This window comes from Nannobrachium achirus, assembly GCF_963921795.1.
Source record: "Nannobrachium achirus genome assembly, chromosome: 10".
Taxonomy (NCBI): domain Eukaryota; kingdom Metazoa; phylum Chordata; class Actinopteri; order Myctophiformes; family Myctophidae; genus Nannobrachium; species Nannobrachium achirus.
Window position 1 is genome coordinate 59,304,302 of NC_137819.1, and position 19,674 is coordinate 59,323,975.

A 19,674-nucleotide genomic window follows, 5' to 3' on the forward strand; every position below is an offset into this window, starting at 1 on the left:
TGCGTGTGTTTGTGCATGCGTGCGTGGATTTATTCCTCCATGCAGTCTTATTTACATTTAAGTCAAATCTCCTGCATTTCTCACATAGCAGTTTCACTCTTCCATTTCCATACGAGCCGCCTAGGCTCCATACCGGCAATATCTTTACTGCCGAGGGAGGAAATGTCACCTCGTTGTTGACGCACGCAGAGCTGGAAATGTGTGTGGTGGGATACATCTATGTATGTATGCTGGATCCTCGGCTCTAATTCACTTTAATGGACACGATTGAGCTGCTTGGCTGCAGGTTGATGGCTGATGAATCGTACCGCGCCGTGTAATACTCCTTACTCTGTCCTGTTCTGTCCTCTACTCAGCTCTACTGTCCAGAGAGAGAGAGAGAGAGAGAGAGGGAGAGAGAGAGAGAGAGAGAGATATTTTTGATGTTCCTTAATGAAACATTTCACAATGACACAGCAGAAAACACAACTAAACTCACCTTAAAAAGACCTTAAAAAGTGTGTATTGACATACTACACAACACACAAAAACAACAAGGGTGCGCACGCACGCACGCACGCACGCACGCACGCACGCACGCACGCACGCACGCACACACACACACGCACACACACACACACAGGCAAAAAGGAAAATCCACTGCAGCAATAATAACAAAGCTGGTCAAAATACAATGCAAAGCAAAACAGAGCGAAAGAGGGAGAGAGAGTCAGTCTAATCTTTTGGTTTGGCTTGGGCCTGCACACACACACACACACACACACACACACACACACACACACACACACACACACACACACACACACACACACACACACACACACACACACACACACACTGGTGGGCTACTTAACAGTTCTCAGCGCGCCCGCCGATCAATAGAGGGTTTTTAGGCATCGCTATCGTATAATTTCTTGCACCCTGCGCGTTCATAAATGTTCCTCTGATCTGCCCCTGCTGGGCCCCAATCGATAGCTGTTTGGCAGGCCAGCGGTTGAGGTTGTATAACTTCTTGTTGTGTTCAGATCCTTCACCGCAGAGTCGCTGGAGTGGCGTTGGAATCCGCGGCGGTAACAGCCCAGTCTTTTATTTCATAAAGGCGACATGTTCCTGAAACCTGTGAAGGAAGGAGTTGTGGGTCGTTGGCTGTGAAAGATTTATGTCTTCTGAAGTGTATCTATAGTAGCTAGCAGGGGCGTCACAAAGGGGGGAAAAGTGGGACTGGGTTACTAGGGCCCAAGGTGGAGGGGCCTTAATTATTTTATACTTTAGTTGTTGAAAAATAGCAGATCTACAAGCTGAGCTCACAGTGCGCGCTGCGAGCTTGTAGATGTGCTATTTTTGAATCCCTGGAACTAAATATTTTGAGATGACGGTCCGTGGCCAAATATATCCTTTTGGGGGTCCTTCACATGAAAATGTTTGAGCACCACTGACACAGAAACATAGGTTTTTCAAAAAACCTTAGAAAGATTTGAAATATTCAAAGATTTGCACACATTTTCACGATAAAAAAAAATAAAGAAAATAGCAGATCTACAAGCTCACAGCGTGGCACACTGTGTACTGTGAGCTTGTATATCTGCTATTTTTCAATAGCTAAAGCACAAAATGTGAGTGAATCCTTGTACCCAGGGCCCAGAATTTGGTGCGACACCCCTGGTAGCTACCAGAGTGCAGTTCCCAGGGCAGTTGTGGAGTGGAGCATGGTCAGCTACTAGCCATAAATTATAACTACCAGGAGAGGGTGCTAATATGCGGAGGTTATGTCTCTCCTGGAGTTATAAGCCAGAGTCATATGGCTCTCGCTGGTTGAGCCCCAACGTCCATACTACGCTCAAAACATGTACATATCAATAAGTTGCTCACCGATCCGTCGAAACAGCTTTATATCTACCGGACGGCACACTCGTTGGCATGTGTTAGTCCATATGTTTCTAATAAATTAATGTTTACTAAAACTTCTCCGAGACTCACATGGCTCCGAGACTCACATGACTCACTGGGCTCAACCAGCGAGAGCCATATGACTCTGGCTTATAACTCCAGGAGAGACATAACCTCCGCATATTAGCATCCTCTCCTGTAGTTATAATTTATGGCTAGTCAGCTACTATATGGCTATGTCTGGTTATGGTACATTGAAAGTCAGTGTGATTTCTGCACTGACGCATGTGAGCAGCATCGAGCAGTGATTCACAACGTTTATAATTTCAATGACCCCCATTTGGTATGATTTTCTTTTTCCGTGTCTCTCCCATCTACATCGTAAAATCTCTCTGAGAATGTACAGAACCAAATGGACCAAGGTTCAGTTTACATTTGTTTCTCAACTATCAACAACTAGTCCTTACCCGTTCAAAGATATGAGCTCTGAAATGATGTGCAGTGTGTGGGTTATGGGATGTGCACTGTGCACACAGTATATGAGGGATGGAAAGTAACTTTAACTGGTGCTTGCATGATAATAGGAGCATCAATGTAAGAAATACCCGTTTCGTTTAATGGCTACAGAGATACTGTGTACTGATCTGCATGATTTTGGACAAAATCTGTAACAGGGCCAGACAACCAGCCATTGAGGAGAAACGCTGTGACAGACAGACACTCAGACAGACAGACACTCACTCTGACATTCCGAAAATTATATGTTAGATGTAGCTGGGGACCCCTCCGTAACCTCCTCAAGGACCCCTGGATCTCCCGAACCCAACATGAGAACTAGTGTACAGTAATAGGCCTATATATGAAAATATATCGTCACTGTCAGGCAAGTTTCAAATTTGTAATTTTTTTTTGCAAAGCAAAGCCCTGCTTCATCATACAAGGACGTCGCACAAAAGTAGTGAAAACAGTCGATCTACAAGCACACAACGCGAGGCGTTGTGTGCTTGTAGATTGGCTGTTTTCACTAGTTTAGATCATTTTTCAAATGATAAATACAAAACAATCGGTTTTGGACATCCAAGGTTTACACCCGACAACGACGATATATGACAATGCCGTTGTTTCTGTCCGTGAGAGGTAAATAAACCATGTGAAAATTAATTCATTGTGTGCTGGCTATTTCCTCATTTTCACGTTATTATCGAGCCATGCACCCTAAAGCCTTATATTTAATCTGGAGTGTTGCGGGCTTTTCTGCTTTATTGCAGTCATTTCTCTCAGCGATATAGAACACAGTAATATATACGTCCAGATCCATGAACGTGGCTGAAGGTTGAGGTACTTTGTTCTGCCTCAACAACTTCCCTCTCAACCTTTTCACAGTCAGACTTTACCGTTTACAACTGAGGCATTTAGCGGATGCTCGTATCCAGAGTGACATACAGTGTGCAAGGTCAGAATAAGAGACATGAACCATTGTGAACCGTCAACAGGGTAAGCGGTCGAGGAAATAGAGCGCTAAGAAAACAATTATAGTACGTGCTGCGAAGTAAACAAGCAGAGCCAGGAGGCTTGCATTCACACTTACCGTGAACCTAACACTGGTGGTGCACGTTCTTTTTAAACGTATACAACTCAAAATACACTCAATGAATTAATCATAATGAAAAGGTATAGGCTGAAGCCTTTTCTTATTACGCCTACCATTTTTTATATGAATAATCTGTTAGTATCCCTTTTATGAAGTGGAAACGAGGAACAGACAACACATACTGTATGCCATGTGCACAATAATAAAGCCTTACGCTCTACCCGCGAATTACGGGCAAGGCTGGCAATGTCCCTAAACGGTATCTTGGGTCTGCTATATCCGCCGCTATACATTATGCTGACTCTGTTATTTGCACGGCTGGAGGTGTGGCCGTGGGCGTGGTGTTGTGCTTTCCCTAATTATCCACGAATCTGTCATTAAAGTTTTTTATAATCTGCAGAAGTGAGTGTCAATTCCTTGTATTTATTTGAGATCATAGTCTATTCAAAGAAGACTTTTGACTCATTTTTGTTGTGTCATGCGTGATGCCATTGATACCATTCGTTTGCGCAGGAACTAATGAATGGATTACAATAATACAACATTTTCTATAACCAGTAAGACGCCTCAGGGCGACATGTCTTGGCCATCTGGCAAAAGGGATTTGGTTCCCCTGGCATCACAGGGATCTCCATAATATGGGCATAAAAGGGATTTGGTTCCCCTGGCATCACATTGATGTCAGAGCATGATGTCAGAGTGTGAGTCAACAAAAAAGACAAGCGTTACAGAGACAGACAGACTTGTCCCTTTTATGTCCATATTTGGAGATCCCTGTAATGCCAGGGGAACAAATCCCTTTTATGCCCATATCTGGAGATACTGTATAGAGACGTTGGGATGACAGGGGAACCAAATCCCTTTTATGCCCATATATGGAGATCCCTGATGTCATGGGAACCACAGTGTCAGGCGTTACCCGTCGGGAAAAAACCAATATGTGCCGGTTCTGACAGTAACCTGCGATCAGTAACATGTAGGTGATACTTATGGTTCTGACAGTAACCTGCGATCAGTAACATGTAGGTGATACTTATGATCAGTAACATGTAGGTGATACTTATGATCAGTAACATGTAGGTGATACTTATGGTTCTGACAGTAACCTGCGATCAGTAACATGTAGGTGATACTTATGGTTCTGACAGTAACCTGCGATCAGTAACATGTAGGTGATACTTATGATCAGTAACATGTAGGTGATACTTATGATCAGTAACATGTAGGTGATACTTATGGTATCAGTAACATGTAGGTGATACTTATGATCAGTAACATGTAGGTGATACTTATGATCAGTAACATGTAGGTGATACTTATGATCAGTAACATGTAGGTGATACTTATGATCAGTAACATGTAGGTGATACTTATGATCAGTAACATGTAGGTGATACTTATGATCAGTAACATGTAGGTGATACTTATGATCAGTAACATGTAGGTGATACTTATGATCAGTAACATGTAGGTGATACTTATGATCAGTAACATGTAGGTGATACTTATGATCAGTAACATGTAGGTGATACTTATGATCAGTAACATGTAGGTGATACTTATGGTTCTGACAGTAACCTGCGATCAGTAACATGTAGGTGATACTTATGGTTCTGACAGTAACCTGCGATCAGTAACATGTAGGTGATACTTATGATCAGTAACATGTAGGTGATACTTATGGTTCTGACAGTAACCTGCGATCAGTAACATGTAGGTGATACTTATGGTTCTGACAGTAACCTGCGATCAGTAACATGTAGGTGATACTTATGCAGGGGTGTCACACCAAATTCTGGGCCCTGGGTACAAGGATTCACTGCGGGCCCCCCATGAATGTTAACTATTGAAAAATAGCAGATATACAAGCTCACAGCGCGGCACCGATTCCCGAGCCGCGAGCTTGTTGAAAAAATCGTGAAAATGTGTGCCAAGAAACCTATGTTTCCATGTCAGTGATGCTCAAACTTTTTCATGTGAAGGACCCCCCATCTCAAAATATTTAGTTCCAGGGACCCCCCCAGAAGCAAAATTTGAGTTACAAATGTTCACTTAAAAAAATACATATATTCAAAGATTTGCGCACATTTTCACGACTTTTCAAAAAATAGCAGATCTACAAGCTTGCAGCGCGGCACTCGGTGCCGCGCTGTGAGCTTGTATATCTGCTATTTTTCAATAGCTAAAGTTACTAGGGCCCCTCCACCTTGGGCCCTGGTAACTCAGTCCCACTTTCCTACCCCTTGTGACGCCCCTGTACTTATGGTTTCATTTAAAGGCAATCAAAGCTCAAAGCTTAGAAAACAAACGTCAGGTAATGTCCGACGTTACAGCCTCGCCCATTTTCAGTGCTGCGTAACCAAAATCTGGCTTACAGAGGTTGGTTGAAGATGAGGAGTGACTTGAATAATGAAAGCAGGGCTGACACAGGACAAGACAGGAGTGTCACTTGTTAGCCGGCTGACAGTCTCCTGTGAGAGGCTGTCTTCTCCACCAGACCACCTCGCCCCTGACAGTCTCCCGTGAGAGGCTGTCTTATCCACCAGACCACCTCGCCTGCTCCGAGGTTGGAGATGAAAGCCCCTCTCCCTGCTGGATGCCCGCTTCCCGTCCATGTCGCCAGGGGCGTCACAAGGGGGTTAGGAGTGGGACTGAGTTGCCAGGGCCCAAGGTGGAGGGGCCTTAATTATTTTATACTTTAGCAATTGAAAAATAGCAGAAGCTCGCAGATCTACACGCAGATACAAGCTTGTGAGCTTGTAGATCTGCTATTTTTGAAAAAGTCGTGAAAATGTGTGCAAATCTTTGAATATTATGTATTTTTTAAGCGAACATTTGTAACTCAAATTTTGCTTCTGGGGGGGGGGGGGGGGGGGGTCCCTGGAACTAAATAGGCCTACATATCATTTTGGGGGTCCTTCACATGAAGGAGTTTGAGCACCACTGACATAAAAACATAGGTTTTTCAAAAAACCTTAGGAGGATTTGAAATATTCAAAGACATTTTCACGATTCTTCAAAAATAGCATATCTAAAAGCTCGAGCTTGTAAGATCTGCTATTTTTCAATAGTTAAAGCACAAACTAATTGAAGTGAATCCTTGTACCCAGGGCCCAGAATTTGGTGCGACACCCCTGCATGTCGCGAGTGCGTTCGTGGCAGGAGGAAAGGCAGAGGGCCTTAGTGTGAAATGTCAGTGCCGTTCCTGTGAAGCTGGACTCATCAAAGAGGGATTAAGTGATGCACTGGTGGCCTGGCTGCTCTGACGGGGACATCTGCAGCATCAAATGGCCCTGTATGACTCCATTTAGTTCCATTTGCACACATTTCAGATTAAACCATCTGAGGATTTTATTGTGTAGGGCAAGGGTTCCCAAACTTTTCAGGCCACGACCCCCAAAAGATAATTGTATTTTGAACTGGGGGCCCCCCCATCCTGACAAAGCTCTTGTAATTGAAGGCATTACATTAACACCCACGGAGCCAAACTCGTACAGTAACAGGATAAGGCCACTGGAGGTCGCTGTGCCAAAAATCAGTTATCCCGTTGAGGAACGACATAAAGGGTTAACTGTGCAGCGTGCAGCTGCGCGCATGGTATGTGCCCTGTGAAATACTCTGGTCCATACGTCATACCGTGGCTCGCACAGAAACAAAATGGAGGATCTAGGCTGCAGACACTTCCATTCTATGCTGAAACATAACAACAGCTTTATCTATGAATAAGGTGCAAAGAACGCCAGGGAAGCAGAGTTCTGCCTGTTTTCACGGCGACACTTTACCGCGATGGTCGGCCCCGGTTTGGATTTTAGTTTCGCGAGCGTTTGTAAACAAATGGATTATCTTCCTCAATCGTCAGTGGACACTCACGTGCACACGCACGAAGCTTCCGAGGCTCTTCAAAATAAAGCGTAAGTGAACGACGGCAGCAGCAACAGCTAGAAATGTTAGAAACCTTGGCTTCCGTTGTGTTAAGTGTGAGGCGTTGTGAGCTTTTAGATTTTTAGGTTTTTGCGGGACGAGCGGGTCATTAATTCATATATTATATTGCTGCAGGGCAGGTTGGGGTGGAGTGGGCGGGTTATGACAAAAACCTGACCTCCACATCACTAGTTGTCAGGCAGAAACCGCTTCATGTCCATATTCTATTTTTTTGACCATAATACAAAGCATCAAACGTAGCAGATCCGCAATTCGCACCGTGTTTCGAGTTTGTGGATCTGCTATTGAGGTACATTTTGGGGGCGTTTTTCAGAAAACTTTTGAATCGGCCTCAGGTCTGCACTAAATGGGTTCATATGTCGTCGTTGTTGGGTGGAAACCTCGTATCTCCAAGTTTCAAATGTGTACGTTCTTTCGCAAAGTAAAGCCCTGCTTCATCGTACAAGTCCGCCGCACAAAAGTAGTGAAAACAGCCGATCTACAAGCACACAACGGTGCGAGGCGTTGTGTGCTTGTAGATCGGCTGTTTTCACTAGTTTAAATCATTTTTAAAATGAAAAATGCAAAACGAACGGTTTTGGACATACAAGGTTTTCACCCGACAACGACGATTCTCCTGGCTCTCTGTCCGTCTTCCATCCATCTCTCTTCACTGAGACTGAACGTGTCGAGAGGAGGACCCTTGACACTGACTCCAATCACATCTTCAGCTGTGTTTTATTTGTTCACTTTGATGGCCCATTTGTTTAATGTAATTGGAATCTCTACGTTCTAAATTAATTGCAATGTCAATAGTTTTGCCATAATTCTATGTCCACAACGCAATGTAGAACATGATGTGTGGTGTGCTTCTGTGCAAACAGTGGCACGCACGCACACACACACACACACACACACACACACACACACACACACACACACACACACACACACACACACACACACACACACACACACGGTGCTCAAACGGAGGGAGCAGCCTCTCATCCCACCAGTGTTTGTCTCGGCAGTCGACTTGTCTCGTTTCTTAACTTGAAAACACTTGAAAAAAAAAAAAAAAGTATTTTCTGACACACGGCAAGATCGCACGTTACGTTCTAGGATGGCAGCGTCTGCGCTCCGTCATGCCCTTGAGCATCTCCACGGTACACGGCACCCGAGCGCCTACTGTCAGCTCACAAGGCACGTTTGTTTTTCCGGATGGCAGGGCAAGAGGAGCTTTCCCTCTTAAGGTTCACTCAACATCCCATTTATTTTCACACCAGAAGAATCAGTTGCGCTCGCAAATATTCTCCCCCAATAATATTTTCAGGTCACACCGATTACGTTTCGGGGAACGTTATGAACAAATTTGAGACCACGAGTTTAAGAGATCAGCCCATTTGGAGACTACCAATCGAGGTCTTTATATCAGGGGTCTTCAACGGGGCGTCCGGGACCCCTAGGGGGTCCTCAGAGTTACTACAGGGGGTCCTCCAAATCTTTGTGTAATAGAAAAGGTTTTCCTCCTTTTTTATACAGTATGAACCATTTGAACCCTAGTGTCCATATTCTGAGAACTTTGGCCAAAAATAGCCGGCTATTTTCGGCAAGGTCAAGTTTATTAAGTATTGACGGTTCAAGTGGTTAAATATCTTAAAACACAAATTGACATTAATCCAAAATACACTGATGATTGTGCTGGCAAACAATGAAACTATATGGAATCTATGAGGTTGTGGAGGTCCCTGCTTCATCTCTCTCTCAACTAAGGAGTTTATATTATTTATGGCGATGTTGATCGGCAGGCGATCTATCAGAGCATCTCTAGCACGCACGCATGCACGTGCACACACACGTGCGCACACACGCGCACACACACACACACACACACACACACACACACACACACACACACACACACACACACACACACACACACACACACACACACACACACACACACACTCCTCTTTACCAGGACCTGAGGATTTCTCCAGTGGTTGGTTTTACTTCCTTGTTCACTCAGAGCAGTGAGTCTATCATGATAATAATCGTTGTGGCCTGCACGCTGCTTGGTTGTGGATACTAATAATTTATATTTCTCCTGCAGTTGCCTCCCTGTGAAGATGTTACTGTATAGCATGTTCGTGACCTATTGCACGGTAGCGCAGCTGAAAGCCTGCATACTGTATTTACACGGCCGATGCATGTACTGTAGTGTGCAACTATCTCACACACAGAGCTATCACTTTACAATGTTGGCCCCACTAGGGGCTAAGACTGGTTGATTGGAAGGATGGTGATGTCGGTCTGTTCATACAGTCTGTCCATACAGCGGGACCCCTAGGGGGTCCTCAGAGTTACTGCAGGGCGTCCTCCAAATCTTTGCATGATAGAAACTTTTTTTCCTCCTTTTTTATATTAACCTCTTTAACCCTAGTGTCCAAATTCTGAGAACTTTAGCCGAAAATAGCATATCTACAAGCTCACAACGCCTGGTAGCGTGAGGCGTTGTGAGCTTGTAGATCGGCTATTTTCAGCAAAGAGGTTTGGTGTAGAGGGGAAAAAGAGCAGACTAAGTAGAGTGAAATGTCAAGTTAAGTATTGACGGTTCAAGTGGTTAAAAACGTATCTGAAAACACAAATTTACATGAATCCAAAATACAATGAGGATTGTGCTGTCAAACAATGAAACCATATGGAATCTATGAACAGGTTGTGGGGGTCCCTGCTTCATCTCTTTCTCAACTAAAGGGTCCTTGGCCTGAAAACATTGAAGACCCCTGCCATACAGAATGTTTGTCCCAAACAACATACCAGGAACTACTGGCTGTATTGTCACGAAACCTGCTGCGCATATCCACGCTCCCTGGAGGATGAACCCATGGCCCTGCTCGGTTATGATTGGATTTAGCTGCCCCTGAAGTTGTGGGGCACCAATCAGGGCCCAGTATGCAAGTAATATGTGGCAGGTTTCTTTTTTATTAATCCGCCCCTTGGAAATGCAGGTTCCACACAGATATTCCAGACTAAGCTGTGATATTAGTCTGGATGCCAGACTAGATTCCGCGATGAACATACTGATTTTGTTGACTCCATGGCTTTTCCTCTAGCGCCACACTTAGGGAAACGTTTGTTTCATTTGGGCGTATTGAGCGGCACGGCCTTGTAGGGTTATCTACTTATTAACTCAGTCCAGCTGAAGGCCAGGGGTGGAGAGGATGATTACACCCAGGGGCGTCACAAGGGGTAGGAAAGTGGTACTGAGTTACCAGGGCCCAAGGTGGAGGGGCCCTATAGTAACTTTAGCTATTGAAAAATAGCAGATATACAAGCTCACAGCGCGGCACCGAGTGCCGCGCTGCGAGCTTGTAGATCTGCTATTTTTGAAAAGTCGTAAAAAATGTGCGCAAATCTTTGAATATGTATTTTTTTTAAGCGAACATTTGTAACTCAAATTTCGGGTCCCTGGAACTAAATATTTTGAGATGGGGATTTCGAGATGTATTTCAAATACATAATCATCTTGGGGGTCCTTCACATGAAAACGTTTGAGCACCACTGACATAGAAACATAAGTTTCTTGCACACATTTTCACGATTTTTCAAAAATAGCAGATCTACAAGCTCGCAGCGCGGCACTCGGTGCCGCGCTGTGGGCTTGTATATCTGCTATTTTTCAATAGTTAACATTCATGGGGGGCCCGCAGTGAATCCTTGTACCCAGGGCCCAGAATTTGGTGTGACGCCCCTGATTACACCCCTGTGTGTGTGTGTGTGTGTGTGTGTGTGTGTGTGTGTGTGTGTGTGTGTGTGTGTGTGTGTGTGTGTGTGTGTGTGTGTGTGTGTGTGTGTGTGTGTGTGTGTGTGTGTGTGTGTGTGTGTGTGTGTGTGTTTGGGGGTAATCTCCGAAAACTGCTGGACCCATCCATGCACAAATAATGACGGCCATTCTAATTTAAATGCTTTTGTTTCCAGTCTGCCCGTGTCGGTACGTGTATGCCACCAGGGCAGGAATTTCAGCGAGGCCATGAAGGCCATGGCCGTCGTTACCCCTCAGTTTGGCCTTGTGCCCCTCAAAGAATAGCATGCCCTGAGGCCACAGTGGCCTTAATGCCCCAGCCCAGCTGACTGTACTACTTTCTCTTCTGTCTCTGTCTTGTCAATATGTAGACAACAGTATCTTTCTTGTCATGTAGACACCATTGTCTTGTTGAGTCCCTATTTTTAAACCAATCCAGTATCTTTGATTTGTGTAGGGCTGAGCATCAGATTATAAAAAAAAACTTTATTTCACAGCAGATATTCTACATATTAAATATAACCCTTAAATTAAATACATTATTTCAATGGATTAAAATATTTTTTTATTTGATGGCCTTCCTGCCCTGGCATTTCGCCTTTGTGCCTTAAAAAAATGTAGAACCCCAAAGGCCATAGGGGCCTTGCCCCTAAAATGATGAAATTCTAGGCCTGTATGCTACAGTAGGTCTGGACTATGAATTGGACTTCAAGTGCATAACATTGTAACATCATGTATGTACTCAAAATTATGACAAACTCAAATCTGTTCACTGTCCAAAGATTTGTCTGTCACTATGGTCATAATCATAGTCATGCCATCATGACAGTCTCGCAACCCCACAGCATTGTCATCACATGATCAAGACCAGGCACGTGCACACATAGACATCAAAGGGGGCTTAAGCCCCTGCCCTTTTACCCGTCTGTATTAAAGTGCCCTCTCCAGATCATGAATGCAGTTTTTACCATGGTGAAAGAAATGCAAATGCCCCTCTTTCCATGCCATACCTGAAGGCAGCATTCATGATATTTGCCTTGTCCAAACTCTCCTGAACTTGAATGCAGCATCTCATGTTGAAAGAATAGCCAGCTCTGTGTAGAAATCAAGCTTCGAAAATAGCCGACCTCCAAGCTCACAACGCGTCGCAGCGCAACACGTTGTGAGCTTGGAGGTCTTCTATTTTCGAGATTTTCACCAAAAGGCCCTTTTAGAAATGTCAGCCCCTGTCTCTCTAACATTTTCTGCACGTCCCTGATCAAGACAGATGGAGGGAGTTGTGCCCCCTGTCAGAGATAACCAAAGATGCAAGGACTGTTTAGGGTTGGCCCATTTAATTTCACTTCTGTGGAGTGAAGGAGAAAGGAGAAAAACAGTGTGATTGGTAGGTGTGTTGGCTGTTTTTCCTGTCTGTACCACTGTGCTTCATTAGTTCGCCTGCAAAACAACATTGCATATTATTGCACTAATGCCGATGTTTTTGCTGCAAGGTTAAATGAATAAACACCCACGTTAGATGCAGCAAGGTGCTGATGACTAATCCGCCTCAATGCCGAAGGTTTTTAATTAAGTAACACGACGATGGTAGAAACGCACTTTGCCTTGAAAGAGTTTTAGTGCTGGGAAATCAGTGATACTGGTATTATTGTGGAAGGTAAAACTGTTTGATTGTAACCACCAGGTATATAATTGTTTGTTTAGCAGTAAGAGAGCAGGTGCAGTCTTTGTATTTTGTTTGGATTAGATTAGGGCAGGATAGTTTTTTTTTTATTGATTTCTAGTTAGCAGTTAGATAGGTAAATAACTTTTGCCCCTGTAGAGTGTCCGTTTTCATTTTATGCTTTGCTTTGTGTAATGTATGTTCCAGTCACTGTTTCGTGTAATGTAATGTAATGCAGGGGTTCCCAAACCTTTTTGTCTCAGGGCACCCCATACATGTTTTTTTTATCCGAGGCACCCCTACATTTAATTTTCACTCCCAGCACCTTATATTTATAGCATATCGTCATTGTCGGGTGGAAACCTTGTATGTCCAAAACTGTTCGTTTTGTATTTATCAACTATAAAATGTACAAAACTAGTGAAAACAGCAGATCTACAAGCACACAACGCCTCGCATCGCCTGACAGTGACAATATTTTAGTGATTATGTTGCAAGGAAAACGTTGAGATAATAGCCATGTTGGTTAGAACTGACTGAAAATAACTTACTTGTACTTCAATTTTAAAAGATATTAAATATTTTTTTTAAATAAATTCCAACTATTATCAAATTATCTCACGGCACCCCTGGACTGCCGTCACGGCACCCCAGGGTGCCCCGTCACCCACTTTGAAAACCCCTGAATGTATTTTCACCAAAATGAAACTTGCATCATACCACCGCTGTGCTGTTGTGTTCCTTACCGCTGGCCTAGACCCAGAGGGTAGTAACACATCCCACCAGTATTTATTTAATGTTATTGTTACTGCTAGGTCTATATTGGCCTCTAATTGCATGCAGGAAAAACATGGACTCACTCTGCTGCAATTAGCTCATTTGAGGAGTGATGTCAGTGGACGAATTACGGTTACATCACCTGGCGAGGAATATCAAAGTTTTTGGAGTTATGTTTCAAAGCCCTAGAAAGAAGGTCGGCTGCCAGCCATCCAGCCAGTCATCCAGAGTCCTGCCCGTAATTATAGAAAGAGCCATAGAGGGGATGATTCATGAGCTTCATGCATTTGCACTGTTCACTTTCTCAGTCCGGGCCAGGGTGATTACGAGAGTATTGCAGTATAATTGTCTTTTCTAATGGGTGATAAACGTGGGTTAGAGAGGCCTCTGCAGCATGTGAACTAAGTCTCTCTAGAATCTCAATGTCCATGCCCTAGAACCTAAGGGGGTGATGATGATATCACTTGTGTGATCGGAATTCCTCCACCAAAGTGGGGGTAGGGATGGGACGGTATGAAAATTTCATATCACGATTATTGTGACCAAAGAAATCGCGATTTTATCGCGATATTATCGTGATAATCAAAATACCCCCAACATCCGTTATCCTGGGGCCTAACATTTTCTGCGACGCGCTGTGAGCTTGTAGATCGGCTATTTTTCGTCAAAGAGATGTGTTAGAGACTGAAAAGAAAAGACGTAAAAAAGAAGTATGTATATTTGAAGTACGTTTTACCAATAGAGGGTTCAAATGATACCGGATATGCAGCTACGGCAAATAAAAGGTGAATTGATCCCAGTGCATGACGGATTTCACGATAAATGAAATCTCCACAATACGATTATCGTGAGTGTTTTTTATCACAATAAACGATATTAACGCTTATCATCCCATCCCTAAGTGGGGATCTCAAAATATTTCGTTCCAGGGACCCCCAGAAGCTAAATTTTAGTTACAAATGTTCGCTTAAAAATATATACATATATTGAAAGATTTGCACACATTTTCACGACTTTTCAAAAATTGCAGATCTACAAGCAGCTTACAACAACACTTTACGGCAAAGAGGTTTTGTTTAGAGGGAAGGGAACTAGGACATGATATGGATTTGGGGATCCACATAGAAATTGTGTGGGGTCCACTGGTTGATCTCAGACTTGATGTGACCTGCTGCCTGTGACATCATCGCCTATGATGTATGACTCCAAATATGGGCAACGTTTCAGCACAATCCTACCCATATTGACTTCCATTATAAGAAGTAAAATATTTCAAATCTCTAAAATGTGAAAAATGCATGCACAAGAAATTAGCTGATGAGTCCAGCAGTTTGCGAGATTATCTCCAGAAAGAAAGACAGACAAGCACGCACGCACGCAATCACGCACGCACGCACGCACGCACGCACGCACGCACGCACGCACGCACGCACGCACGCACGCACGCACGCACGCACACACACACACACACACACACACACACACACACACAGATAGCTATCCTCTTGCAGTCACAGCGTAAAAAAAAAGTAGGTACCAAATATAGAGCCCTGATAGACCTCTGTCAACTAAGTATGTACTTACCAGTAAGACTCCCTAATCGGGAGATAAGCGACCGTTGGTCGCTTATCTCCACAAATAGGCCAAAAGTTTGTTTTACCAATTATCAAGACATACGGGCAGTTGACAGTTTGCCATGGTTACTCATTGAAGTTGAATCTCCATATATGGAGACATAAGTTGCTCATACCATAGCAACCATGTTTTTTACAGGGCCTGGGATTGATGACATCAGAAATCTCCATATATGGGCATGAAAGGGATTTTGTTTCTGGAAATATGTCTGTGGGGTGCCACATTTGGAATAAAACACTTACATCACACATCTGGATATCCATACAGCCCATCTAGTTTGCCTGTGTCCATTTATGCCCATATATCTGATGACATTGGGACACTGATCTCCATATATGGGCATAAAACTTATGTTAATTAGTAAAGCCTGGGGATCTCCATATATGGGCATGAGGGGTACCCTAAAAGGGCATCATCTGGGAATAGCAAATATAGTTATCCTAGAAAGTTAGTCTTACATCAAAGGCCATAACTACCTACCTACCACCATACTGCATTCCTCATTAAACTACCTACCAGTAAGATGCCTATAGGGAGAAAAGCAAAGGGCGAGTTTGCACCATTTCTTGGTCTGACATTACAGTGATGTCAGTGGCTGGTTCTACAGAGGGGATCTCCATTTATGGGCATAAAAGGGAATGTATGTATGATGATGTCAGATATCATAGACGTCATAGGACTTTCACATAACGAATAACTGAGTAAGCATGTAAACCTGTACAATCTATATTTGGGCATGGCTGATTTATGACCTCATCATGATGACACGAGCAAACACAGCTGAATTGTATAAATGATCAGTGCAGAAACCAACAGAAGTATTTGACCAAGACTCTTCGATTTAAACATCAACAAAGGTGTGACGTTTGTTGATGGTCACAAAGGTGTGACGGACGGACGGACGGACGGACGGCCGGTGGAGGTTTTCATAGTAAACTGCTCCCTGACGGTCGCAACAAGTACTAGGGTTTAAGTGGTTAATTTATTCAAACGTACTTCCGTCTGACTTGTCTCTAAATACAACCCAGCCTGTTTAGTGGGAAGTAATGGGTGGAGCCGAGTGCCACGTTACTTTGCAGCTAAATCAACCATTCTGCAACAAATAAACAGCAAATAGGAACATCATTCTTAATTTGCGGAGCCGGCAGTGCAAGAAATGAGTGCAGCTCTAAGACCCAGCGCAGCACTCTTCATTAGACGGCTTGTCCCCCACTCAACAACACAACAGATTGTGATTGTTGGACTGACAGGCTGTGGACAATTACAAGTGATGTATTTATGGATTTTTAATGCAATCCCAGTCTGTGAAATCTGCCACTTATAAACTACTACTAAAAGTGGTCTATTCATTTTAGTGTGAGACAGCCAGTGAAGTTGTCTCTTTACAGCTGCAGTGCTAAGTCTTGCAGGATTCAGCTGTTAGTCCAGCTCTCTTTAGTTAGATACTAATGTTTATGAACTACAATTCCTGTTCTCACTGCAGGGGTGGACTGGGCATCTGGCATACCGGGCATATGCCCGGTGGGCCGACTATACAAGTGGACCTGTGGGCCAGTGGGCCCCAAAGAAAAAAAAAATCTTTTACACCATTATGGGATAATTACATAATTTTTTAGGCTGGAGAGGGACAATCCTTCTGTAGCACAGGCCCACAGAGCAGAGAGACATCACATGATTGGCCCAATGACTTGTCTATCATCTGAATACCAGTCTAGTAGCCCAATCACAATCTACCGTGGCCCAGAAGTCTCACCCTAACACAAAACAGCTAATACAAGCCCACAGCGCGTCGCTGCCTCTGCTATGTTCTGTTTGCGCCGGTTGTGGTGGGCCGGTCTGCACCAAGATGCCAGGGCTGAATTTATGTCCCACTCCGGCCCTGTCTCACTGTTCTGTCTGATTGCTTGTGTTTGTTCCATTGGTAATGGTATCCTTTTTCTATTCTCCTTAAGATATATTGTGACAATTCAATTTGTTAAAAGCACTTTTTAAATGTGACTGGGCTATCAGACCGTTTTGGAAAAGTACAATTGATGCTCAGTTTGTGTTTTGCGCTTGTGCCAGAGTGGAACTGTTTACAGAAAGGTGATTTATTTTGCTGAAGCATTGTTGGGTTTATTGTTCCTCCTGTAGATTTATTGACACAATATGAATATTTCGCAAAGTTGGCCTGACTTGTCGCCTAGACTAATGACTGTTTGGACTGAGTAACCCGCATGTACATTACTGTAGTTAATCAGTGTGAAGGAATACAAACACGGCGTCATCCAAACTTGAGATTATACTCGGTGAACCCATCACTCCCAGAACCGTGTACTGTGTATAATGTCCAATATTGTCAGTCCTCTCAACACCACTGTACTACGTGTTGTTTCTTCATTGTATTTGCCAAGTGGTGAGTAGGAGCCAGCTTTGAGTTGGTTTCAGGGGCGTCACAAGGGGTAGGAAAGTGGGACTGAGTTACCAGGGCCCAAGGTGGTGGAGGGGCCTTAATTATTTTATACTTTAGCTATTGAAAAATAGCAGATATACAAGCTCACAGCGCAGCACCGAGTGCCGCGCTGCGAGCTTGTAGATCTGCTATTTTTGATAAGTCGTGGAAATGTGTGCAAATCTTTGAATATATGTATTTTTTAAGCGAACATTTGTAACTCAAATTTTGCTTCTGGGGGGTCCCTGGAACTCAATATTTTGAGATGGGGGTCCGTGGCCAAATACATACCATTTTGGGGGTCCTTCACATGAAAAGGTTTGAGCTCCACTGACATAGAAACATAGGTTTTTCAAAAAACCTCAGAAGGATTTGAAATATTCAAAGATTTTCATGACTTTTCAAAAATAGCAGATCTACAAGCTCGCAGCGCGGCACTCGGTGCCGCGCTGTGAGCTTGTATATCTGCTATTTTTCAATAGTTAAAGCACAGGGGCCCCGCAGTGAATCCTTGTACCCAGGGCCCAGAATTTGGTGCGACACCCCTGGTTGGTGTCATGCCAATTTAGTACCGGTGTTATTGCGACCGTAGGTCGCATTTACTACCAAAACCTCCACAGGCTGTCCGTGAGTGAGTCCGTCAGTCACACGTCACACGTCACACTCTTGCCCTGCTCATATCTCCGCAACCGTTGCCCCGATCCATGCCAAATTTTGCACACACACTCCTTACCTGCCAAACTACAACCTCCAAGGACCCCCGGAGCTCCAGGGACCCCCAGGTCCCTGGGGGACCCCCAGATGTAAAAAATGACCAAATGTGCTAAACTGACCAAATGACCACCCCAACGGGGCTGCTCACTGGGAATTCCCGGGGACCACCGACTCCTGGTGCTCCAGAACGGATGCAAAAGTGGTGCCGCCCCCAGTGGAGGACCCCCTACACTGCAGCTCACATAAAATGCCGTAACTCCGGCTAGGAGCGACCGGGACAGCCGGGGCCGGTACCTATTCGTCTGCCTTGGCGGCGCGGAGACCCCACCCCTCATTTCTCACATGGCCCTCTTCTAGCGCCACCATGAGGCCGATTCTTGCAAAACACATTTTTGGACACTGCTCCTAAAATGTTTGCCCTAAAATCACGCAAATCGGTACACAGTATGTCTACACTCATCCCATCAACATGAATCTCTCCCATATAGCGCCACCTCCAGGCCGATTTTTAAAAACACATTTTTGGACACTGCTCCTACAGATTTTGCCCTAAAATCACGAAAATCACTACACAGTATGTCTACACTCATGTCATCAACATGGATCAGGAAGATTTTGGAAAAAAACATTTTTGCCCTATTTGTGGAGATAAGTGACCTACGGTCGCTTATCTCCCGATTAGGGAGTCTTACTGGTAAAATAATGTCTTTGTCAAGAGCGCAGAATGGCTTTTGTCTCTGGGTTTGATACAGCAAACTCCTAGACCCGCTTCTGTGAGTTCATTCATACAACGTTAAATATTGGATCTCGTTTCATCGTGGACTGTACTTCCACAATGTTATTTTCTGGTATTCTGAAACCAATCCCAACATTTTGGAGTTATCAGACAGTCTGAGATTTGTTACTCTCAGAAACTTGTTTTGCTCAAGGCAGTTGAACTGTCTAACACAATTTATGCTGTGAAAACGGCTTCAAGTGCACCGCAACACGCACCCATCTATCTACCCACACACCCGCGCCCGCGCATGGATTGAGGACTGTTGGAGATCGCTGCGTCAAATATTACAGAATGGCTGAGCCGAGCACGCTCAGAGACACAGAGTGTTGTCGGGCAGGGGCGTCACACCAAATTCTGGGCCCTGGGTACAAGGATTCACTGCGGGCCCCCCGCACAATTATGTTGTGCTTTAACTATTGAAAAATAGCAGATCTACAAGCTCACAGCGCGGCACCGAGTGCCGCGCTGCGAGCTT